General features: G+C 44.0%; 1 protein-coding gene across 2 annotated transcripts in view; it reads left to right on the plus strand.

Moving 5' to 3' along the window:
• Positions 1 to 26,938, plus strand: part of IGF2BP3 (insulin like growth factor 2 mRNA binding protein 3) — a 174,337-nt gene that overhangs the window by 34,007 nt on the left and 113,392 nt on the right. The gene's annotated exons all lie outside the window — the stretch shown is intronic.

Here is a 26,938-nt window from a genome sequence, read left to right on the forward strand (position 1 = left end):
ACAAACCCCCCAAACTATTAGTATTCTCCCTTAAGTCTTTTTTCTCTCTCTCTCTCTCTCTCTCTCTCTCTCTTTCCTGGTTGGTAACATACAGCTCTGGGGTTTTGCAGATTTAGGCAATATAAACTGTTCTGCCATCCCTTTACAGTCTGCAGTCACTTGTACAATAATATAACACTAAACACTTATGACCCCAAATATTTTGGAACCATAGGTGACCATCTGATCAGCTTCTCAGAGTCAGTTTCTGGGGATGTATTTTTAAGACAAGAGTAAAGACCTTAAAAATGAGGGCTGGGTAAGAGTTTAAAAATCAAAATGTTTGTAAGGTTGGTTCTCAAAAAAAAATCTGGTAAGAATCTTGCTTTCTAAGACTTGCCATGCTGGAGCAATTTAAAAAGTAACTATTATATGTGATATCCTGCTTTTATAAAAAAAAAAAAGGACTCCAACAAAGCATTTTAAAATTGTCCTTAAAATATTAAGTGCTTAGAGAAATGTCTTTTAAAAATATTCTGTATAATACAATAATAGGATGTGCAAGAGATATGGCTTCTCCTGCTCTGTTTGGCATTGGTGAACCTCACCCAGACTACTGTGTCCACTTTTGGACCCCACGCTTCAAGAAGAATCTGGATGGATTGGAAAGTCTATTGAAGAACAACAAATATGATGAGGGGCTTGGAAAGCAAGACTTGGGAGGAAAGGCTGAAAGAACTAGGGATATTTTGTCTAGAGAAGAGAAGACTGCGGGACAATTTGATAACAGTCTTCAAATATCTGAAGGGCTGTTTACAGAGAGGATAGAAATGAGCTTTTCTCTATGGCTGTAGGGGACAGAACTAGCAGAAATGGCTTCAGGTGGTGGCAGAGGAAATTTAGGTTGGAGATTAGGAGGAACTTTCTAACTATGAAAGGGGGTAAAGTATTGGAATGGGCTACCTAGAAAAGTTGTGGAACCTCCATCCTTGGACATTTTTAAGAGCAGTTTGGACATACCCTTGGCTGGTATGGTTTAGTGAGGGATAATCCTGCCTTGAGCAGGGGGCTGGACTAGATGACCTCAGGAGATCCCTTCTAGTTGTACTTTTCTAGGATATATCGCTATCCCCAGAACTCAAACTGTGTTGGAGCAGTTGGTTGCCACTGACTGCTTAGAAAAATGTTATCCTATTTCTGCTGCAGTACTGACTGCAGAGCCATCAGTTGCTGTGTAGGTTAGGTCTGTGGCAGCTGCCTGGAGTTCAAGTTAAAATTGCAAGGTAAATATTTTCCAGCACTTCTGAGTTGAATGCAAACCTGGTACCCCTGTTCAAAATGTCATTCATCTGCAGAGTGGACATGGGTGACTTTGCCTTGGTTTTGACTAGAAATGAGACAGACTAGTGCAAGATATATGCAAAGCAGTAAATACCCTTTTCATGTGCCTAAAATACCAAAAAGAGCATAAGTTCTTGAGTAAACCTGTATTAAACGCATTTGGTCATCTGGCATAATTATGTGTATATGCATTGACTGCAGTGGTTTTAGGTATAGTATCACTATATTTATTTATAGCTGAAGAAAATATCAAATAATTGAAAAATTGCTTTTTAGGGGTCAGATGAGAAAAGGACAAGTATTCTTCAAGTTTTGTTCAAACTCCTCCAACTAGCTTGAAGCTTTTGTTACTCTAAATCAGTGGAGCTCAACCTCTGGCCTGTAGAGCCTTGGTATCTGGCCTGAGGGGCTCCCCACAGACTGGCAAATTTGTCAGCAGGGGAGCAGTGGCAGTACTGCTAGCCCTCCCCACTGCCAAAAAATCCTAGCCCTGTGGGTTGGGTTGGAGCTCGGCCACAACCCTCCCCATGCCTGGCCAGGTTAAAGCTAGGTCAGGCATCCTTCCTCTAGTGGGACCAGGCCATGCTCCCTCCCCAGTAGGGCTGGATTGGGGCCAGGCCAAGCCCCCTGCCACCACACAGCTGGATTTGGAGCTGTGCTGCTGCCCCTGCCCCTTTCTGCACAGCTGGATGGGGCCCCACTAGATCTGGCCTGCAGAGGGATTGGACGCTGCCCATCCAGCCTGCTGACCAAAAAGGTTGAGCACCACTGCTTTAAATGATAAGAATTTTAATAGTTTATAGTGATACTAGCAAATCCATCCTAATGTGAGTTATCTTACTTGCCTTTTGTAGGAGACTATTAACTTAGGGTCACATTGTACTGGGCACAATACAGGCAGAGTAAAAAGACTGTTCTTCATTAGTCTTAGCATTAAAACCAGAATGAACCACAGGGGCCAGCAGAGAAGTGCTGTTTTATGGCTTGCCAAATTTGTTCAAACTTGTGAAAATTGCTCTACCTCTTCCATAGGTCTTAGATGATATCTGACTGAAGAAGTGGTCTGTGTGGAAACAACAGTTTTGATGTGATGTTGAGCCTAATGATGCCTGAGTAGATATCTGTTGTCTGTGATAGAATGACATATTAAACATTTAAAATAGTCTGAGGAAAAAATGTTGGTTGTAATGGCTGCGCTTAGAACCAACAAAAGCAGTATTTTGTGAAAAACTATTTACAGGCATTTTTCTTCTTCTAGTATTTAGTTAAAGAAATAACGGTGTTTAGTGATTTAAGGTAATTTATGATTCATTGCAACAAATATTCCTATATCTTACCCAGCATCCTCAGCATGTTGGCTATATTTAGGGACCTGGCCAAATCAAGGCAGCAGATGGGCAATTTTATGGGCCAGTCATGGTGCTGACTGCTGTTTTTTGTGGACTTACAATGGGACCTGATTGGTGGAGAGGACTGCCCTTCGTGTTGCTCTGCCCCTTGCTGCTGCTTTGCTGAGGGGGGCAGAGCTGTACGAAAGGCAGTTCTTTCAGCCAATCAGTGGCAGAGGGAGTGGCTACCATCTTGGCTGCTCCCCTTTGTGCCTGCAGTCCTCCTCCTTCCCCCCGCCCCCGGTGTGAGCTGTGAGGTCAGGCTGCAGTGGCCACCAGCTCCCACTGGGGAGCCAACGTTTTATTTTTTTTCAGTAATTTTTTTCTGGCGATTCTGTGCAAAATTGCAGATACTGCAGTTTTTCATGGTGTTTATGGAAACTTCCGGGTTTTTTTTTGTGGTTTCCATGAAAATCACAAAATTGTGATTTGAGTAGGTCCTTAGCTATATTGTTCTGCAATGGAGAATTAATTACAGAAGCAGAATCTTCATATTTTTCCATTCATCTCTTGTACTGAAGAAGTCCATAACCTTAGGCTCTTTAGTATTCAAGAGCATATTACTGTTTAATGTAGTTGCTAAAGTGTAAGACTTTTTTGTTTTTTCCACCTTTGTTTTAATGTTATCCAGTGCCTCAATCTGTTACCCACAGACCTGGAATAATATGGTTAGTTGATTCCCTTGGGTTTCTCTTTCTGTCCAAAAACTGAAAAATGAGAGGGGGAGAAAAATATGAAACCAGTAGTGACACCAATACTTGAGAAACCCATCAAACCACCTTGTCTTCCTGGCTCCAAGCTGTCAGGGAAAACTACAAATATAAAATCTCTTTATTTTTTAATTGTAGAAAGTTGATTTCTAAAGACTTTTTTTTTTTTTACAAGTTCACTTGCCAACGTTGTATGCCCCTCAGCTGTAACCTTTACCAAGGAGTCCTCTTTCTTACACTTCAAACCATTTATCCAGCATGATACAATATCCTGTAGAGCTTCAAGTCTTTTATTCGTTGTAGTGTTTTTATTGGAAATTAAGTTGAACTTGGAGGCTTCACAAGTCTGTCACCTGCATGATTTGGAAGGGAAAGAGTCTGAGAATGGTTGAATTTTTGCAGATAAAACTCCTTAAGTTGCAGAATGCTGTGGGCTGCATTTCCTTGAGCATTATGTCAAATTAATTAACCTATCTTCACAACTGTCCCGAAGTACATATAAACAACTTGGGACTGAAATCTGATAAGGGTGGTACCTGATTTTAAATATCTGTTCATGTACTGTCCCTTTTCTTACCTGCAAAGCTGCTCTAAGTCTTCATAGAAGTTCTGGCTGCCAGAAAAATGCCCATAAGTGTGGAAGTCCCTCTGGAGCAGGCACTGGAACCGAGGACTACGTACCACCCCCCCAGGAGTTCTTTTTCACTGTTACAGTCTGACTTCCTCCTTTCTTGTGCCCTGGCCCCCTTGTGTATTTTTAGAGGAAGCTGTGCTTCAAAAAGAAGGATGGAGAGTATCTTCTTCCCAACTTAGCCTATAGCCTGCAGGAAGGGCACTCATTTGGAAGCTGGGGTATGGTTTTCACTTTTCCTTCTCAGCTCCTGATGGTGGTGTATGGGTAAGGCAAGTCCAACTAGGGAAACCCTGCAGGAAGAGTGATGTGGGATCGCATGCTCTTTCTAAAGTGTGCTCTGATGCAGAAGCTGAGGATTGATCAGGCTGAGTAGCAGCAAAATGGAAGGAACTGTGTTAGGTTCACCAAAAAAGGCAGAGGAAGCCAAAAGAAAATCTGCCTCTTGCTTCTGCTTCTGCTACAATGGAATTGGCTTCCATACTGAGCAGGGTCCCAACAAGTAACAGTGGGCACCTTGTAACCCTAAAAGAGCACATGGAAAGTGAGCTTGTTGAGTAGTAGGTATGCAGACCTTGCAGCCAGGAGTTCTTAGCTAACATGACTGAGACATACCTAGATACTGAACGCACTGCGGGAAAGGAAGGAAGTTAATATAATTGTGTTAATACATGCTTTCTTGTTTAGTTTTCACTTTTTTCATGAGTTGCTAAATGTCCTTCAACTTCTGTACCTGCACTTTTCAAAATGATAGGCAAGTATGCTTGAGCAAGATGCAAGGGAAGTATCTTTTCAAGTAGCCAATTTTATTTTGAATGGCATGTATTGAAAGTCATGAGGTGGGGGAAAGAAGCAGCAACCCCAAAACACTCACAAATCTTGCTTTTTGGTAGGGCAGGCAGGCTCATTTGTATTTATATTTCTATGTGTTGCAGATGTACAAAACATTGAGACTACTACCTAAGTATTTAAATAAAATCACTTAAAGATCTTGCAGGGGCTGTGATAATGGGTCATTCTGATTGCTGTACATGATTGGTTTCTTATTAATAAAAAATGTTAACTTAAAAACCCCAGTGTGGGGAGGGTTTTTTGTTGTTTATTTTGTCTAGGCAAAGTCCAAAAGAAAGGTAAAGATGACTTCTTGCTGGTTCAGGGGCTGGGGTTTAAATTGGCTTACAGAACTAGGCAGTGGTGACCTACTCTATAAAGAGTTTCAGGCTAACTTCTGTATTCCTTGTTCACTTGTACACTCTCTAAAGTTTTTAAAGCTATGAGAGCTTGCTGTTAGTGAGGGCTGCTTCATTTCTTCTGCTGCTATGGTAAATGCTGTTTCTTTATTTTGCAATGAACTCTGGAGGTATGGCTATTATGAAGAGTTTGGCACCAGAAGGAGGTGACCTCCCCCATGTGCCCTTAGCAACCTCAGGAAAAACATCTCTGCTACTATCATAACTGTTGCAGGATTGACTGGTACCTCCTGAGTCTGCGGGGGCACAATTTGTGGGCAGGCCCGGGGGCAGGCCAAAAGCCCCATATCCACTTCAATACTTCTATGCTGCGGCTTAGTGCCACCTCCCCCCCCCCCCCCAACATGTCGCCAGTCTACCAATAGCCTGTGACTGCTTGTAACAAGTATATTAATATTAGGTGTACAATTCCTCTGCCCATACCAATAGCAGTTCAATTCCTACAGCTACCAGTGTAGAAAAATGCCTTCGTGTTCTCATCCTGAATCTTGCCACAGACTTGATCGCACACTTAGAAAATTTGAGGTTGATACTAAATTGGGTGGAGTTGACACTCTGGAAGTTAGAGCTAGGATCCAGAGTTACTTGGATAGACCGGAGGAGTAGTCTGCAACTGATCATATGAAATTCAACAAGGACAAGTTCAAAGTCCTGTACTTGGAACAGAATAACCACATGTACAAATATAGACCAGGGAATAACTGGCTGTAGAGAAGGACCTAGGGGTTATAGTGAACCATAAGCTGAATATGACCCCAACAGTGTGCTCTTGTTTCCAAAACTAAATAAATAAAAAACAAATGCAGCCTAGTGTGCTGCTGGCTCGATGGGAGATCTCTTGCAAGTCAAGGGAAGTGATTCTTTTGATCTATTTATCATTGGTGGTGAAGTCTTATCTGGAGTAGTGTCCAGTTTTGGACCTTACTTTTCTAGAAGGATAGATTGGAAAGAATCTAGTGCAGAGCAACAGATATGATGAGCGGCCTTGGAGATGAGACTTATAAGGAAAGGCTGAAATAATTAGAGTTATTTAGTCTGTAGAAGATAAAACTGAGGAGGTGATTTGATGACAGTCTTCAAATAATTGGAGTGCAGTTAGAGAGGATGGAGATGGGCTTTTCTTTGGCTGTAGGGGACAGGGCTAGCAGTGCTCTGTTTTTAACGAGCCATATTGGCTGATACTAATCCAATTCCGATATGTAGCCAGGCAGCTTGGAGACCAGCACTGGACTGGTAAGTTTGGTGTGGGGGAATGGGCATGGGGAGCGGGGCAGATCGAGTTCCCTGTGGTGAGAGAGGAGTGGGTCTGGGGCAGGTGCTGCTCAGCTGGGGCGGCGAGCAGGATGGAGCTATGAGCGGCTCATCCAGGGGGTGTGGAGGGTGGTTCCCACCCTGCACGCACCCTGGGAGGGCATGGGGGGCATGCGCCTCCGGATCTGCGCAGAGCGGGCTGGGGCCAGGCCAGTGCTGGGCTCTTCCTGGCAGGGGCTGGGGCAGGCACTGTGAGTCGTGCTATGGGGGGGGGGGCTGCAGCCACCCCAAAATTCACCGTAGCTTTCCTGTAGTCCTACTCTCAGTGCCACCACTGCTGCCACCCACCCCAAGTGCAGCCCGGCCTAGCCCCTGCTGAGAAGAATCTGGCACAACCCCCAGCCCCGGACTGTAGTAGCAGCCTGCTCTCACCCCACACAGATCCAAGGGCACATGCCCCCCCATGCCCTCCAGGGGTGTGTACAGGGTGGGAGCTGCCCCCTGGATGAGTCACTGTCACTCACGTCTCCATCCCGCACCCTACCACAGCTGTGCAGCGCCTGCCCCAGCCCCACTCCCTCTCTCACTGTGGGGTACTCAATCTGCCCCCCGCCCCCCAATCCTTCCCCCATACCAGACTTACCAGCCGGATGCTGGTCTCCAAGCCACTGGGCTGTGCTCCTGACCCCTGCATGCTGCGGCTATACGCATGCATGGGGCATTTATCAGTCAAGTTATCGGCTACATCAGGCAAAACCCCCCGATTTCTAATGCTTTCAATTTTCCCTATATCGGTTCCAATCCAATATAGGACTGATGTATCAGTGCACCTCTATAGAATAATTTGCAGATCTTGGTTCTGGTGTACCTTCCTATCAGCTGGGCAGCAGGAGGCCAGGAGAAGTTTTGGCAGTACAGGCATAGCTCCCAACTACATGGCTCCAGTGTGAGAGAAGTCGGTTGCTGCTGATGTGTTGCTGAAGGCACCTGGCCTGCATTGGTCTGTAGTTGGGTTGCTCAGGTCCAGTACTTGTAAAAGTTTGCTGGCCCCTGACCTAGAGTGGTTGTGGAATCTCCCATTCATGGACCTTTGCAGGAACAGCTTAGACAGATGCTTGATTGGGCTGATTTAGTTATAGATAATAAGGGGTGTGTGAAATGGGCCATATTCAATTTGGATTTGGCCTGAATCGGGGACAGTGATTTGATTCATTGATTTGGATCGCTGTCCAGATTCGATTCAGCCTAATCCGAATCTGAAGATTTGATGCTGATTCGGAGAATCAGCAATTTGGCCATAGACACAACTTGAAATATTTTTTCTACATACCTTGAGGTACCAGATGTGGCTTGTGAATGCTGCAATGGTGGAGCAGGTGGAGTGTCCCACAGGAGCACAGGGGGGGTCCCCCCATGTGCTCAGCGGTGGACCCAGAAGTGAACCAGAAGTGCTTTTGGTCCACTGCTGAGTGCTCTGGTGACCCCCCCCGTGCTCCCATGGGACTCTCCATCCACCCGAGCATCTCAGCATTCACAAGCCGCCTGCTACCTAGAGGTATGTAGAAAAAACATTTAGAGCTATGTCTATGGCCCAATCATTGAATCTTTCCGAATCTCTCTGAATTGATTTGGAGGGTTCTGATTCAATTTGGAGAGGTTATAGGGTCTCCTGATTCAATTCGGATTCAGAGATTCACCTGCCAAATTGGGCCAAATCTCCGCCAAATTGAATCCGTGACTGAAGCTTCACACAGCCCTATAGATAATCCTTTTGTGAACAGGGGCCTAGATTGATGATTTCATGAGGTCCCTTCCAGCCCTACTTTTCTGTGATCCTATGCTGCGAGGCATATCTGTCTTGTAAAACAGATATGTGAACTATCCTAAAGCAAATCTAACTTGAAGAAAGTCTAACTTCTTTCAGGTTTTTTTGTAAGGTCTTTATGGGAAAATATTAGGCATTGTCCAATTTTAGTGTTCTCCTTTTTGCCAAGCCTTTGCCTTGGCTTGAGGTGTACCCCCTCTGCATATGCTGAACTCCTGATCTTGACCAGGACATAGAAGAAATGGACACGGGAGGATGTATTTTTTTTATCTCAACTGTCCAGGGTCTGAGGCCATGATATGCAGGAAGGGCAGGGCCTTTGCTAGAAGAAAGGTAAAGAATGAGAAATGTATAGGGAAGCATGTCAAACTACAAAATATGATAGAGCACAAACTTGCCTGTCCATGCCCATTGCAAACTGCATGGACAACTTCTATCTTTCTGGGACTTCCCTATACATTACATTACATTTATTTATTCATTTAATGGACCACAGGGTGTCATCATTAAGTCATGCATTGAATTCTTCCAGTCAATCCCATTAGAAAATGAGGAAAATTGCTCTTAGTACATGTATCTTGACCTGTCCTTTTTTTCAGTTGAATTTAAACATTTATAGAAATATTTTTGAGAGTTCCTGCTGACTTTTATTTCATGAAATTCCCTTATTCTGTCTTGCAAAACAGATATGTGATCTCCCAGATCAGCATCCTTACTTGATTTGGGATATGTGTGGGTATGTGTTCACACACCTGTGCACCTAACATGCACAGAACACTGCCTAACTTGTCACTTTGTCAAATTGTGTTCTTAAGGTGTCTTTTCAGCTGTACAGTTCTCCACTGTCCTTATAACTGCTCATGCACCTTGTTCTGAAATCAACGATCTTCCCCTTCCCATCATGCTGGCTACACTACTTACTGCTGGCTTAACAAGTATTATGTTGCTACATGCTGTATTTTAGATGGAAGCACTTGCTTCATGATTAGGCTGGATCTTGGTGAACCATCTCCAGAATTCTTTTGACGTACAAAATACTCAGGTAACTGCTAAATCATTTCTGGCTTCTGTTCTGGTTCCCTGTGTGAGAATTCTTGAGACTGTGAAGCAAAGGTGAACTGCAATGCATTGCATTCATCCTTGCTTGCATGGAAAGTATTCCGTTGTATTCATGAACTTAGAATCAGTGTGGACAGGAATAGGATGTCCTGTCTATTGCCGTACGGCAGTTTGAGGGACCCATTTCGTTGAATCAGGCAGGTTCTTGGGTAGGAAGTCATGCTTTATGGCACTGTACACCTGAATGATGACCACCTGTTTTATAAATTCACCAGCACCAAACTGTCGCTTGACTGATAGCAATATGAACTTGTTAATATCCATAGTAGGAATGCTGGTAACTTTCTCCTGTCAAAGCAACTCTTGTTCTGATGTTTGCATTGGATTACTGAAGTGACTTCATCACACATATAAATGTATGTGGAAAATGTTGCTGCCTTCATCCACTGCTGATTGTGTCAGATTCGTACTGTGGTCAGATACTACCACTTGGTGCTTATTTCATGGGTGTAGAATGACTACTGCACCATATAAAAGGGGTCAGTGAATACTTGCAATACCTAGCGACTGCCACTCTGTTTTGTATCATCCAGGACATAGTTTTCTCTTTCTTCATTGCAACATGGCTGGCTGCACTAACGATTCAGTGAAGTTCCCTAAAACAGAAGCACTTGGCATTCTTTTCTAAAATAAGAGGCTGAAATTCTGCTGGTCAAACCTCAGTGTTTCTGAAAGGGAGATGGTGGAGACACTGGCAACTGGCACACATGGAAGATTTTTGGGGCGGAGCAGAGGGATTGCTGGAGTTGAACCAAAGTCTACTGTCCAACCCCCCCGCCCCCCCTTCCCTCCCCTCCAGTCTCCTTAGAAGGGGGTATTGGTATCCTGCAATGCAAAGCCAAGTATCCCAAATGGCAGTGTGCTGGATGTTGGTAGCATATTGCACTGGTGGTACCATATTGCAGTGCCTAATACAGTATGGCTTTTGCTGGTACTGCCAATGGAGACATCTTTAATGCATTTTTGGGGCTGTTGACTTAGATTACATGATCAAATTGAACCTTTTTACTTTCTTTAGAAGTTGTCTTCTGCAAGGGTGCATAGTACTGATGTTGTTAAATGGCTGAATATACATAGTTTTGTATCTGTTTATAAAAAGTTTGCTTCAAAAATGTACAAATTGTCGCGTGTAGTATAACTGGCAGTGTAAAATAGAATAGCAAATAACCCTTCTTTACTTTTTAAATTTCTTAGTGGCAGTAGACACCACACAAAGTGATCAATAGCAGGTCCAGCAGCACTTGGAACACTTCCTAACGTTTGTGTGGTAGAGAATGGATTCTGTCAGACTTTGTGTGTGACCAGTAGCAAATGGCTCAGGTTTAAGAGGTAGAGGAAATAATTATTTTACCTGTAATAGAAGGCTGCATTGTTAATGCTCCATGTGAGCTTTCCAGTTCACAAGATACAATTAGCACCTGTTGCATTTTTGTGTACTCTTGGCTTTTTGCAAGTGTGTTGCAGAAGATTTTGTATCGATTCTCATTTGTTTGTTTCTGCTGTTCCTAATTGGTTACGCTGAGGTAACTTGGCCTGAAAGTTTTATTCTAATAGCCATAAGAAAGAGCGTTTGGAGCAGGTTTTGAAAAGAGCTAGTCAGGAAGTCCTTTACAAACAGACATATATTATATAATCCAGCAATCTCTCCGCTCCACCCCAAAAACATACGTAGTGTGTGTATAATACTAATTAAATACGTATATACTATACATAGTGTTTGTAGACATAGGATATGCTTTTGTAATTTTGTGTGCATGCGCGCACACACTCTGTAATATAAAATAATCTAACTGGGACTGATTTAAGAGTACTCCAACTGGCTTCCTTTTAAGTTCTTCCTTTTTTCCATAACCCACAACTTTGTAGTCAAGTAGTGGATTTTTAATAGGCTTCAGGAAGGTAATACCACTGAATTAAAAATGTGATTAATTTATTAAGTATAGCTGTTGCATTCAGTAATTTTTCTTTTGACATCTTAAACTTGGAGAAAGGAAATATTTTGGGTTCTAAACTTATTGAAAACTAAAGTCCATTATTCAATTTCAATATCTCTTGTACATTTCTTTTCATTAGAGACATGTGGTAGGTTCCCCACTTCCCTCAGTGCTATACCAGTTATGTTTTTGGTTGTTTTGTTTTTTTTGTGGGGGGGTGGTTTTGTTTTTGGTGGGGGGTTTTTGAACACTACAGAAGGATTAAGTTGTTACTATAAGATGAACAGTACTGTCAAATTAAGTTTCCAAAATTACCGTATTTACCCAAAGATGAGATGATTGAATTTAAGACAACCCCCCAGTAATTTTTTTTTTTTTTTAGATCTGGAAAATGTATAAAGAACTTATAATTTTCCATGTATAGAAACTCTTGGAGAGCCATCTTTTAAATTAATCTCTTCTGTTCCCCCAACTGCTGAAGCAGGGTATGCAGTGGCTGGGGCGTCAAATGGCCTGACCCCTGCCCCTTGCTGCATGTCCCCTGTCATGGTGCTTGCACCTCCTGCCAGTTGCCCCCCTCTCCCCCAACACCTGTCCCTCCCTGCAGTGCCTGCACCTGCTGGCGCCTGTTCTGTCCCCATACCCCTACCCCCACCTCCACCTCCCTACCATCACTTATGTTCTTGCAGCTCCAACTCCAGCTGGGTCCTTGTTCCGACCAGGGACAGGGAGGACAGCACATGCTGCCTCTGGTCCTAGTCTGGCCAAGCAGGAACTGTTGTGGGAGCAGCAGCTCCAGCCCTGGCCTTCGAGCCAGGGCTGGAGCTAGCATTGCTGCAGTATGGCTGGAGGCAACATGTGCTCTGTGCTCCTTGCCTGTGGCTGAGGCAGGGCCCCTGGCTGGAGTTAGACCTGTGAGAAGAAGGTATGTAATGGTGGGGTTGGTGACAAGGAGTAAAGGACTGTGAGAGGCAGGGAGAGCAGAGGCTGCCTAGGATAACAGCTATGATGTCAACATTAGAGCTGGAACTCACCCACATCTGATGCCTGCCTTCACCCTCCTCTTCCTGGCCCTGCTTGTACTCAAATCTAAGACAAGGGGCTCTCCTCACTATGTTGGGTGGGGAATGAAACCCTTTTGTTGTATTTGAATAAGTACAGTAGCTTATGAAGTGCAATTTAATATGTAATTTAAGAGAAAATCTTATCTCCTATGTGTGGTGATAAAACTTTCTAAGGCTTATTTTCATCACATTATCTCTGCTTAGAAAGAAACCGAAAGTTGTATCTGTTCATGAGAAACACAAGTGGTCAGCTTGGGCTATAATCTACTTTTGCTTTCCAAAGTAAGAGGAGAGCAAAAAGTTAACCAAAGCATAACAATCTTAAAGTTGCAGTAATGCATTAAAACAGTGATTCTTAACCAGGGTATTATGACATGCTAAGGTGCTGGGAGATCCTTTGAAGGATGCCAGGAGGTGTGAGAAAAGTAAGCAGATAAGTGCAGGCTCAGGTTTGTCCTGGCTTGGTTGATTTTCCTTTCTCCCTCCCCCTCCACCCCCATCTTGAAGGGAGAGCACTGGTATACATAAATTAAATGTTAAAATTGGGTGCCACTCAATTAAAAAAAAGTCCAGTGAGGGGTGCCTCAAGTCCAGAAAGATTGAGAACTACTGTGTTAGAACATAGGTAAGAAATCTTTAAATGTTTGTTAACGTGATAGTGGGCATACAGCATTTATGCTATGTATGGTTAGGTTTGCCTTTCTGTTTTATCATTTGCTATATGGTTTAAAAACCAATTCCAAACTGGCATTTGAAGTAGTAGCTAACATACTTGGCCATGGCTTCTTGCTACACCTCTTCCTACTACTGGTAAAAGTTGCTGATGATTACTGGTATAACTATAGAAGGAAGAGACTGAATATACTGAAGACTTGATGTTGTGTAGTAACAAGGACTGGGTATTGAACAAGCACAGTGGGAACTGGCCTTGTAGAAGTTTCTAATAAATGTGCATAGTTTTCACATCAGAGTGAGTTAGTCCTACATGAATTGATCTGCAAGAGGCACTGGAGAGATATGAACACTTTCAGGCTTTTCCTTTTTCATTTAGGTATCTACTGGCCCAATGTGCTTTTCCCTTTTTTTTGTCTACAATTGTTAAGTAATCAGTGTCTTTTATGACTGGCCTCTTGGTACTCCCCCTTGAGGCTTCTTCTCTGGCAAGATTACTGCTGTTATACTTTCTGATGCTGTTAGTAAACTTTAGTTCAGCTAGCATAATTGTTATCTCTTCCCCTGAGCCAAGCTTTCTTTTGGTGGGTCCGTAGGGGTATATCATTTTTCAGCTTGTCTCCATGAGAGAAGGGAACTGCTTGCTTCATTTCTCCTCCTATTCTCCAGTGGAATCAGCTGTATTGTGCAATCTGAGATGTTCAGAAGGAGGACTGCTTTGTGAGAATGTGAGTCCCTGGTTTAGTGCTTTTTGTTCCCTGCCATGTTTCTACATTTTATCTAATGATTGTTTAACTGCAAAATACATAATCAGTCCCAAGAGGAGAGACTGGAATCTAGGACTTCATCTCCCAGGGAAGTGGCCTTGGAGAGTAATGCTCTTGACCCATGGGTCTCATACTCTTGGTTTCGTAATTACCCAGCTTCAAGGAAAGGGGGTGGAGGGTGTGCCCTTTTCCCAACGTATTGTGTAGTTTAGTTAGGGATAGTCTCCTGGGCACTTGGAGATGCAGGCTCTCAGCCTATGGGAATTAATATCTACAATCCAGGTATGTCACTTCCTGGGCAAGTGCTCTAACCACTAGGTTAAAAGATGGGCATCAGTATCACAATTTCCTTCCCCTTCTCTTCCCTTCACTTCTCCATTTCCTTTCTGTCGTGCTTTTAGAAGGAAAAGGAGTCATAGTTCTTTCTATTTATTTCTTCTCCACCCCCTTTTCTCTTAAAAGTCTCAACATTTTGCATGGTGGGGGGCAGATTGAGGCCCCCATGGTGATGGGGGGAGTGTGGGAGGGGCAGTAGCAGGTGCTGCCCAGCCAGGGCAGTGAATGCAACCACACCAGGAGCAGGACGGAGCTGCAGGCTGCTCATCTGGGGGCTGCATGAGGGTGGGGAAGGGTGGGTAGTTCCCCACTGCTGCATGCATCCCTGGGAGAGGCATGGGGGGGCATGTCTCTCTCAGATTTGTGTGTGGGGAGAAAGCAGGCTGCCTGCTTGGGGCTGGGAGCTGTGTCACCTTGTCCTGGCAGGGGCTGGGCCGGGGCTGTGCTAAAGGTGGGCAGCAGTGGGGCAGGGCAGGTGGTGGGAGGGGTGGCTACAGGGTGAGCTATACCCACCCCAACATTTGACATAGCCCTTTCTCTCAGTGCTGCTGCCTCCTGCCCTGCCTTTTCCTAGCTGACCCACTGGGAAGAGACTGGTACAGCCCCTGACCCTGAGCCCACAGTGGGCAGCCCACCCTCACCCTGTGCATAAATCCGGGGGTTACATGCTTCCCCTGGGGATGCACACATAGGCAGGGAGCTACCTTCTGGACGAGCCACCCGTGACTCTGTTTCGTTTGCGATGGGGTTGCATTCACCACCCTGGCTAGACAGCGCCTGTCCCTACCCCAATCCTTCCCTTACCATGGGGACCTCAATCTGCCCCTCCCCTATGCTCCTTTCCCTCCAGCAGACTTACTAGCAGGGAGCTGCTCTCCAAGCTGCCAGGCTGCATATCGGCTTTTGGATCAGTATCGAGTGATATGGCTGGTTAATAAATGGCCATCGGTATCGGCCAAAAAAAATCTTTATCAGTGCATCCCTAATAAATGCTAATCTTACCTTTTGACCAATGTGGAAAATATTTTCCACGTAACTAACTGAAAAAAAAAAGATTGAAATACTTCTGGACAGCAAGCCCTAGCTACATAGTAGACAACGGATTAATGTTGGAGAAAACCCTCACAGTCAAATTAATGATTTGTTTTTGTTTTTTTATGCCCATGCTAAGCAGGCAGGAAAACTGTGTTTAGCTTCCATAAGCAACTTCCACAAGCTGGTTTTGCTGTCTCCTCATTCATTACTCTGCAGATTGACTCCATAGTCTAAAATCTACAAACCTAACTGTATATCCAGTTTGACTACAAAGACTACAACAAGGACAAATGCAGAGTGCTGCACCTAGGGCATAAAAGTATCCAGCACACCTGCCGGCTGGCCCTCTCAGCAGCACAGAAGTGGAAAGGGATCTCAGAGTCATAGTGGACTCCAAGATGAACATGAGTTGTCAGTGAGACAAAATCATCAGCAAAGCTAACTGCACTTTATGATGCGTTAACAGGTTCACGACAAAAAGAGCCAAGGAGGTGATACTTCCCCTCTATGCAGCATTTGTCAGACTGCATTTGGAGTACTGCGTCCAGTTTTAGGTGCTGTACTTTAAGAAGGATGTGGATAACCTCGAGAGAGTCCGGAGGAGGACCACTCGTATGGTTAAGGGTTTGCAGGCCAAGCCCTATGAGGAGAGACTAAGGGACCTGGATCTCTTCAGTTTCTGCAAGAGAAGGCTGAGAGGTGATCTTGTGGCCACCTACAAATTCAGTAAGGGGGGTACAGCAAGCAACTGGAGATGCTCTGTTCAGCAGGGTGCCTCTTGGGGTAACAAGGAACAATGGTCACAAACTGACAGAGAGCAGATTTAGGCTGGACATCAGAAAGAACTTCTTTACGATAAGGGTGGCCAGAATTTAGAATGGGCTTCCAAGGAAAGTGGTGCTCTCCCTTACCTTGGGGGTCTTTAAGAGAAGGCTGGATATGCATCTGGCTGGGGTCATCTGACCCCAGCACTCTTTCCTGCCTAGGCAAGGGGTTGGACTCGATCTATTGAGGTCCCTTCCGACCCTAGCATCTATGACTTCAAATCATTGGTAGATTTCTTCATGAGACTACTTAGATGTAAAGCCTCCAAAAGGTTTAGCTGACACAGCACTTGGCTTTTAAAGTCAAGTTTCAAGAGCGGTTTTGTCTTGACCAGTTTGCCCATACTAAGTGTTGTCTTCATTCAATTTGTAGTGTAAAAAGGTAAGCAGACAATATAAGGTAACTTGGATCATTCAAAAGGCACAGAGCTATGAATTAAGTGTTAAGAAGTAAATAATGTTCTTGCCTCTTCCGCAGACTGGGTTCTCTTCTTTCTGCTCCCTGAGACCAGAAGCAGAGTGGAGGAGGCTGCTGTCTGCCTGTTCCCAGTCCAGGTTGACCCTGGTCTTGGGAGGCCATGGGGAAGCTTTCCCTACTGCTTCCCACACTTTGCCTGACCAGGATCCATCCTAGCCTTTGCATGGCATGAGGACAGGGGAGAGGGGGCAGCTGCAGGCTGAAAGATTTTCTTGAAAGATTTCTACCAGTGGAAACAAGAACTGTTGAATGCTAGACCTATGTGGTCAGGGCTTGTAGTAGAGATGATATCTTTTATTAGACCAACAAGATTTTTGCAAAAATGTTTATTTAATTGCAAGCTTTTGGGAACAAACACCCTTTATCAGGCATTAGAGAAAAGATTGTAAAAGTTCTCCTAGGTAGCAATGAAAGTTCATATTTCACAGGATTTCACGGAGGAGTCAATAGATGGAAAACTCATTTGGGCAGTCAGTTCATAGCTGGTATGGAGCTTCTCACCTCCTATGAGAATCTGTGATGATACAAATTACCTTAGAATAAAGTCAGGAGCAGGATCTCAGGTTTCAAGTGGTCACAGTTGCTTCCTGCTTGCGAAAATATGAAGATTTCATTAAAAAAAAACCAAACAAAAAAACGTAAAATTTGTTATCTTCCATGTGTTGGGTATCCAGGTCATAGCCATATTGGTCTAGAGGAAAAGGCAATCAGGAGGAAATCTATCAAGAAAGCAATCTAAAGGAAATGAAAATTCTGATTGCCTTTTCCCCTAGACCAATATGGCTACAAGCTGGATACCTGAGACATATGTGGATAATCTTTAATTCAGTAAATATTTTTTATTCCTAACACTACATCAGAATTATGGCTTGGGTGCTACCAAACTGCATGCAGTGTCATCAGAATACTTGGATGGTGTCATGTCTGGATCCCATGCATGTCCCAGAAAGACTGTAGCATTTAGAAATCTAATGCAGGGTATTTGTAGCTATGGTTGCATTGCAGAGGTTTTTGGATTCGTACTAATCTGCTCTGGCCTCATTAAAAGCTCCTCTGCAAGATCAGGACTTATTTATCAATGTCTCATGGTAGTAGGAGAGGGGTTTACAATTACATGGAGATGCACTGAAATCTATATGCATGTGCAACAGTTCAGGATTCTGAGAAGTTTTGGGATTGTGACCATTCTTTCTTGTAGTGTGTGGTTTTCATGGGGTACATAACTTTACACATGGAGCAAGTAACTCAAAGTATGGTGTTTCATTGTTTAGGAACCAGTGGTTGCAGTGGTTGTCATCTGACATACATACCGATTGTTAACTAGTTGTTGATATTTTGTTTGTCTTTTTTACTCATAATTCTAGGACACTTACATTTTAACATGTTAACATCTCATCTTTAATTTTTGTAATATGAAAAACTTCTGGTCTGTCTGTCTGATTTACTCTATTCCGAGACAAAGCCTGCCCCCCCGATTGGCATGGGGAAATAAGCCCTTTGTCTGATGATCGTATACAAAGAAATCTCACCAAATACATTGTCTGTCATTAAACTGCTGCCAAAAGCAGCATGTGCTCAGCAATGGAAACCAGCTATAAAGTTTATTAAATACAGCCAAGACTGAGCATGACTATAAAACACATAGCCTACATTGGGCAAACATGCTAATAGAAACTTTTTTTTGTGACCCTTAAAAACAGGCAGGTGTTCCTTCTACAGGGAACTGGCACCAGGCCTGGAAGTACTGCAATACCAGCCTGGCACTGGGAGGACCATAGCCGGCTCTGACACCCTCCCCTCGGTGCCAAAAATGCTACGTTTTATTTGGTGATGGAAACCTACCACATGGACAAGTTAGCGCAGCCCATCTGAATAAGATATACATAGTGCCCATTAAGCACCTTCCCCCTCACTGCCAAGTTTTTCAAGTAATGTTGAGCCAAGACATTGCATACACAGAGTCCTGCTGTGACCCCCCCCCCCCACTCATAGCCTTGTGTACATGATTAGTGTGGCCCCATCCTCCACAAGGTGAAGCTGTACTACGTTGCCTTGCACCTCATCTGGACATACATTTTTAGAGCATCCAAGGAGTTGTGACAAGAACACCTGGTTCCAGTCATGAGTGGGAGCTAATAAGCACATGGATCCTTGGTGGGGAGAGGGAGGAGAGGTAGGTATCTGGAGTAATACACATATACTTAGCAATGCTGAGTTGTATGGTCACTGTGGAAGGCAGGGCCACATTAATCATGTGTGTCAGGTTGAAAGAGGAAACAACAGAAGATTCAGGATATGTGGTGGCTCACCATGATTTGAAATGCTATTGACTCTGGTGGGCCCCAGCCCAGTGAACTGTGTGGTAAAACATGAACTTTTTGGTTTTGGACTACTATGCATAGTTTACCTGGCAGGGGAGATACCATGATCTCAGCCTTTTGGCTAAGAACAAGCAAGACTGGGGGCATCTGACCACAAGGCTTCCAGGTCTGGGGCTTGCATGTAGGATGTCTGCTTGGATTTAGGGACTATCTGAAGTCCCAGCATGATAAGTCTAGGAGGGAGGATACTTGCCTGGTGGTAAAGCAACACGGACTTGACAACTGAGTTCTGCTCACTCAGATTTTGGAACTTGGCTGTTGGGCTCTTCCCAATTAAATCTGGAACTAATTTAGCCCCTGAAATAAATAATACAAAAGTTTATACTTGTGCGGGCCGGGAGCGGTCCGAGGCCCTCGGGGGCGCGCAGCGGGCTGTGGCCAGCAGCCCTGGCACGCGGGTCGGGGAATGCAGGCTGGCGGACTAGAATTAGGCACGGACGCGTAGTGGTTGATTAAAGATTATTTTACTTACACCGTAGATGGTCGTGGTGCAGGCAGGAAAACTTGCTTGAGTTGCAGTTACAGATAGGAAAGAAGAGAAGCGGACAAGAGTTCCTTCCATGCGAACTCTAGCCCAATCTGGTTGAAGGCTCTAAAAACGTGAGCCCGTCGTGTCAACCGAAGAAAACAACTCGGAGAAGAGCTCTGGATACACTCGCACGAAGTTTGCTAGGCTCTGTGGAACTTGCGCGCAGGGAAGGGGTTCGTTGAGGGATCGTTCGGCGACAGGGAGAGGCCAGAGGTTGATCAGACCCCTATAGCCTTCTCAAGGTACACGCTGGGTCCGATAGGCTCCGCAGCGCTTAGAGATCTTCACGAGACGTGAAGTTCTCCTCCTCCTGATAGTTGTGGAGTCCTCCCTTGCGGGGTTCTCCTTGGAGTTCTCCAACTTGGGCGGAAACCGCTCAAGCCTCTTATACGGCTAGCAAGCCAATCACTAGCCGCCACGTGGGAATAATTTAGAACTGGCCAATAGTGGGACACAAATTTGCATGCGGGTGTTGGGAACTCCTTTGCCACCGGGGTTTTCTCTTTGCAACTGAGAAATGCACCTTGCAAAGAAAGCTCCTCATGGTGGGAAATAATTTAGCAGTGCCGAAGCGCGCGCACACAAAATCACACCCTTGGGTTGTGACAATACTGTATCGAAAAAGTGCTGCAGTTTCAAAAAAGGTAATGTATCAATTTTGAATGAGCTAAATCTATGGGTACTATATGCAAATTGCTACAGCCGTGTTTAATATCAAGGCTGTTTTCAAATTTCTCCTCACTTCCACATGCTTAAGAAGAATAGGCTTTGACAGTAAGGGCAGGGGAAAGGGGCTGACCAGAGGAAATAGTTGTGGGGAAGTACAGAGCAAAGGGCTACCTGATTCCCCAGATTTATTCCCTGGATCTTTTCCCTGCTGTAGTAGTGGGAGGGAGATAAATTCAAGGCAAACCTCCAATAATTAAATTCTACATCTGGAAAACTGTAACAAATGTATGCATTTTCCATATATCAAATCTAATTATTGTGGGGTGGTGGGGTCATCTTCTATTTGAGTAAATACAGTATTGATCCTATCCATCCATTGATAGATACACACAGGTACGTACGTACACATGTGTGTGAATGTGTAATATATAGGGGTTTACTTAAAATTGCTTCATCTTAAAGTTAGCAGCTTGGTTGGGGCATGAAGAGCCTGTTTTATGGGTATTTCCCAGCAGCCCCGCTCCTTGCGACGGAAGCATGGAGGCATGTACTATATAATTTAATAGCAAATTCTGCAGAAAATAAATCATATAACTTAATATTATAAATCTAAATATTAAATTGAAATTTAAGTATAAATTTATATATGATATGTATTGTAATTTGTCATAATTTATATGTAGCATTTTACAAAAAGTTTGGAAATACTAATTAGGGTAACCTTAACGTAAACATTTTCACTTTACTGACTGGTGTCATCTGGTAATCTGTGTCGCTTACAGACAGTGACTCTGTCGCATGATCTGTGGTTGCGGTGATTGTTGTATTGTCTTTGTATTGCGGTAAGCATTGAAGTATTCTAAAACAGTGTATTCTATGAATAATACGCTGGGTTTTTTTAGGTTGATTTTGCTAGAATTGTGGCCAGTGTAATATTTCTTGGCGATCATAGGCAATTCTGTTTTTCATGGTTTACATGGAAACTACAAGTTGAGTTGTTAGACCCCCCCCAAATAATATGTGTATGTATAAAAAATGTGTATACCACACACACACACACACACACACACACACACACACACACACACACACACACACTTTTATACTCCATAACCTGCAGGAAGTTATGAGGGACTCTGAAAATATGGCTAACACTACATCAAAATAATGGCTTGAGTTGCCACCTAAGTATAAATACTTCGATGCTGCATGTAGTTGACACTCAAGCCATCATTTCGATGTAGTAAGTGTTAACCTTATTTTCATAGTCCCTGATAGCCGCCTGCAGTTTATAGAGTACAGGAAGCTTCTGTTACTTGCTCAGAGTCGGGGGCTCTGTGTGGATCTAACCAGTTCACCTGTTTTGTCTGGTACAGGAACAGGGTTTAAGTTATAACCCTTTGGGGTAAGGTCTTTCTGATGTGTTCAGCCCCTTATGCAATGAGATCTCAGTCCTTGACTAGGCCTCATAAACGCTGCTGTAGCATATGTATTTTAAATACTGTACGATACGGGGATTTGGATTCTTTCACTTTTAGTTTCTCTTGCCTAGATTTTAGTCATTCTGGTGTTGCTTTGACCGAGGGGTGGGCAATTATTTCAGGCAGAGGGCCTCTTAACCAGTTTTGGTAAGCTGTCGAGGGCTGCATGGGTAGCCCCGCCCGTAGACAGGTGCCTCGTCCCCTGGTAACCATCTTGGGACCAATGTCCCAATTTCTTGGGACCAGTGTCCCAGGACCAGCACTGGTGGGGCCCAGAGCAGGATGCAGGCTGGCAGGGGTCTGTGGAGCCAGGCTGTGCTGCACCAGCAGGGAGAAGGGGGAGCTGGCCCAGCTCCATAGAGCCCCTGCTGCCCGGGACCCTGTATCCCTGCCGCCCTGTTCTGGGCCCTGCTGGTCCTGGGACACTAGTGCGGGCCCTGTGCTCCCGTGCCCGCTCACTCCCAGTGCTCCCCCAGCCCCACGGTACAGACGGGGGGCAATGTACAGCCCTGACCTCCTGCTCGCCAGCAAGGAAGGAGCTGGTGCAGAGCACAGGGAAAAGCAGCCCCTCACCCGCCCCATGGCCTGCAGTCCCTGCTGCAACCATTCGCAGCTGACATGGGCTGTCCTGAGCATGCACGGGCAGCTCCATGTGGGCTGTGAGCGGCTGCAGTGCGGGGTGCTGGGCATGGGGCGGGGTAGGGGCCGCTTTTTCCACTCAGCATCATCTTGTAACCTGCCCCCACTGCCAGTCTGGGCCCCGCGCCAGCTCTGGGCTCGCTCGTCGGGGCTGTGCCACAGTGGCAGCAGCTGTGGCTCCCCAGCTTGCCGTGCCAGGCGGTGTTTGCTGCTGCGCCCGCCTGGAGCTCACAAGCTGGGCAGCACAGAGGTGGCAGTGGCAGCTCACCACAGCCTACCATGGTGTGAGCTCTGGGCGGGCAGCAGCAGGAAATGCTGCCTGGCGCAGCAAGTTGGGGGGGGGCCCGCAGCTGCTGCTGTCGTGGTGCAGCCCTGACAGGCGAGCCCAGAGCCGGCGCAAGGTCGGGTTACAAGCTGATGCTGAGTGCTGTGGGGTGGGGGAGGAGTGGCCCCTTGCCTGCCCTGTGGCCGGCGCACTGCGCTGCAGCCACTTGCAGCCTGTGTGGGGCTGCCTGTGCCTGCTCAGGAAAGCCCCCGCACAGGCTGTGAGTGGCTGCAGCAGGGAGTGCTGGCCATGGGGCGGGGGAAGGGCCACTTTTCCCCGCACTCCACACCAGCTCCTTCCCTGTCCTTCTGTCCCCCCCCTCCTCCCCCCTTACCTGAGCTTCCTGTGCTGGGGCAGCCATGTGGTCCCAGACCAGAAGCCCCTGCTGGGGCTTCTGGCTGGAGCAGGGTGGGGCCAGGCGGGCCCTGTTGTTGTGGGAGCCCACCAAGGATTCCCTTGGGTCCTACTGCTGCTGGTTCCTGTCATTTTTGACAGGAACCAAGGACAGATAAATTTTAATTAAAAAAAAAAAAAAAATTTTAGGGGCCCTACGGACTGGATAGAATGGCCTTGTGGGCTGCATTTTGCCAACCTCTGCTTTGACCATTACTTTATACAGATATACATACCTATACATACTTTATATAGGTTTTACCACCATCAGCTTATGCTTTACCAAAACAGCATGCATAAACTGAGAGAGACCTTGTATAATAAAGTATGAGCTGAAACACTTCCATTTTTAGAAAGATGAGGGTTTATTCAAACTGGCTAATGAATGCAGGGAGACTTGCTGGACTTCCCCTTGAAAGTTCATGCTACTGAAGGTTTCTCTGATTTATGCTGGCACCGTATAATATAATAAATGATAATCTACAGATTTTGCTACTGAATGCTTTTCATATTGTTAATGTGTATCAGTTTTTCTTGGTCATAGGCCATTATTTTTTGTGGCAAGCCCCTTTGGTAGAGATGAAAACTTTGTAGGCTACTTGAGGAGAAGCTATTTAGTTTTTGCTTTCAGACAAAACTTGAAACTTCAATGGTAAATTCATTCATAGATTCTGGTTATAAAAGAGAGTAGGAAACCCCCCCCACTTAAAATAGAGTTTCTGTATAGCTCTAAGGAAAAAACTAAATAACTTGTTTTGGAAATGTATAAAATTCCACCTTATGAAGTCGCATTTATTGTGTGAATCACTGCTTATAAAAGTAGCCTGAAATGTAAGGGATGACTCAGTTAATGGTCTAATAGATATAGTAAAACTGAACTGTTGACAGTTTTTAAAGAGTTAAAAGCTGTTTCATGAGACACACTTGTTATGGAGTTCCCCAGCTAGTTGTTTTTACAGCAACTATTTTTAAATATTGTCTCCTTGCAGCCATGGAGTGACCCACATGAACAGCAATGCTGACTCTATGTAAAAAAAATTCAATTTTCTTTATCAGCTACAGTCAACTGCACAAATTAAAAAGTTGAAAGGAAAAAGAGTTCCCTGTAGTCTCAAAATAGTTTAATTGTTACTTATAACAGTATTGAAGTGATAAACTAAATTGATATCTTTTTATCTTTGTATTGTATTTCAATGGCCAGAAATTGTCTTGCTTGACTTGACAGTGTGCTTTTTGTTGCCAGTCCTTGAGCTAGAAGGTAAGTAGCGCTGCAGTATTAAACATTATGCTGCCCTGGGCCCAGCTCCCTGCCACTGATCAGGAATCTCCATCCCCTGGAGAGATGAAGCTGCCTGCTTTTCCCTTACTTCAAATGTCCTACCCCTTTGCAGGGACGTTAGTGCAGACAGAGCAGCAAGGAAGACTGCTGAGGAAGTTAGTGCAGAAGGTATGGGTAGCTAAGTGTAACTTCAAGCCTCCTAATTCCCTTGAGCTTGGGTGGACCTTTCCAGGTTGGATCCAGCCTGGGGTCTGGACATTGCCAATCCCTGTTCTAGCTGACCAATTGTTCTGTGTCAGAAAGAAACCACCTCCTTAGATTTGGGTAGGAATTTATAGCAAAGCAGCAGCAGGGAAGAACGCAAGCTGACCTTAAATGCCACAGAAAGTGTATAATGGTTTAGATGCCTGGATCTTTCCTTATGTTTTTTGTAACACTAGTTGCCCAGCACTGAGAGAATTGCTGTTTTAGGTTGATGAGTCATATAAATTGGACTAAGTTTAACTATTTTTTGGCAATTCAGTGTCAGCACTGGATTTTAAAAAATTACAGTATGCACATCTTCTGGAATAGTTTTAAAAGAATGTGTATGTGGCAAAAGGCATTGCTGTGCAGTTAGCTGAGCCAGTTCATTGTTGCCAGAGTTAATTAACCTGGACAGAGTGCTGTGTTAAAGTCATCATATTACTCCCAGTACTTCAGTTAGCTCATTTAAGAGTTATCTTGGGTATCTTTGCACAGATATGTTTATACATTGATATCTTCAGGAACAACTGTTGCATGTTGAATTTACATTCTTCATCAGAATTAAATTCAGAGGGATAGTCAAGCCTTTGAACTGAGTAAAATCTGTTTAAAATCAAAAGTGTATAATTTAAACCAGTAATTGGAAAAGTTGGATGTACAATTCCTGGGATGTTTCAAGTTTTATGGACTTTCTTAATGACTTTTCTGTAAGTAATTTCTTAGACTTACCTGTACAATCACAGTAATAGTGTCAAATTTAAGTGTGAAAAGAGTTTGGCTTCATTTTTTTGGAGTGTGCTTTATTCACCAAACCTTTTCTCCAATATAATATTTACAACAAATATTTATGTTTTGGAATTCCATTTATACATGGATTAAAATGATGATAAATATGAAAGAGCTCAGTCTGTTTATAGATGGCTTTAAGTATGTCAGTAAAAGGTGTCATAGACTGTTTATCAAGCAGGGCTCACATTGTTGTGAGGCGCCAATATGTCAAAAAACTGTGTATAAATTTTTTTAAAACAGCAATTAAGGGTTAATGCACAATCCATAAATACAGCTTTTAATTCTAGTCTAAATATAAACCAAACCCTTGAAGCATTATATTTATAGACCCCCTTTCTTTGGAAAATATCTTTAATTTGTAAATCACTAAGTTTTTTGAAGCAAAATGAAACTTGACAAGATGAAGAATAATTTTATGTACTGATGATTTTAATCAACTTATTACGAACCACATTTTTTCTCTCAAATTCTCTTATCTGCTATTTTTGTTTTTGTTTTTGTTTTTTTTTTTAACTCTTGCCTCATTCACTCTTCTCTCTTCCACATCTGCCTGTCTTGCTGCTGCTTCACCCTTCCTGTGAGTCCATTGTGCTTTCTCTCCACTTCCCTGCTGTGTGAGACAGGTCAGTGCTTCATTTTTTTCCCTTACACGAACTCCCCTTTCTGTCTGTAGCACATAGTCATGAAGCACAACAATAGAAGTGGGACAGTTAGTAGTGTGGGTTTTTTATGCTGCCATTGCAGGGTAGCTGTAGCAATTTAGAACTCAGGGATGAAGTAGGCTCTGAGATGACTTGCATCTTGAATTGCAGGAAAGTTGGCTAACCATCCACCTTCATCTAGTTTGCCACATGTGGAAGAGTTTGGCTTACCATGCACCTATGATAACTGTTATGGCTGTGAGAGTACAGATTGCCATGTCCTTCACTGTGGAGTACAGTTTTTGAGGGGGGGGGGCGGTGTGTGTGTGTGTGTGTGTGTGTATGTATGTATGTGTGTGTGTATATGTATATATATATATATATATATATATATATATATAAAATGTTACTCTAAGAGTTTAAAGACATCAGAACTGATTGTACAGACAAAATGGTTAACTGCATATGAATGTCTCCTCGACTCACATGAAGAAGCTGCAGTTCGAGAGTTATACTTACAGCTAGTCTTATTTCCGACGCACAAGAACAGCCTATAACTTGCAAATGTTAGCTATAATTCTAACTGTTGTGGATTTTTCATGTCTTGAAGTACACAGTGCAGTCATGTGAGAATTTCAGATTTTTTAAAAAGACATACAAAAAAACTAGAACTCTTGGTTCCAAAATCATACCTTTTATTAGAGCAACTAGAAAATGGCAAGAAAATTATCCTTTTCTGCAAGCTTTCAGGATCAAAGTCCCTTTGTCAGGCTCTGGGAAAAGTGTAGATGGTACAAGATGGTAAAAAGTCCCCATAAGTAGGAAATAAACTTCATTTTTGCACAGAGTGACCTGAAGATGGAAGGCTGTCCCTCTGGGTCCATGAGAGTGTCTTTGTGAGCTGTGTTGAGTAACTCTTTGTGTGGGGTAGAATTCCGTCCCCGGAGGTGTTAGATGGCAGG

The sequence above is a fragment of the Alligator mississippiensis genome, chromosome 5, assembly GCF_030867095.1.
Source record: "Alligator mississippiensis isolate rAllMis1 chromosome 5, rAllMis1, whole genome shotgun sequence".
NCBI lineage: Eukaryota > Metazoa > Chordata > Crocodylia > Alligatoridae > Alligator > Alligator mississippiensis.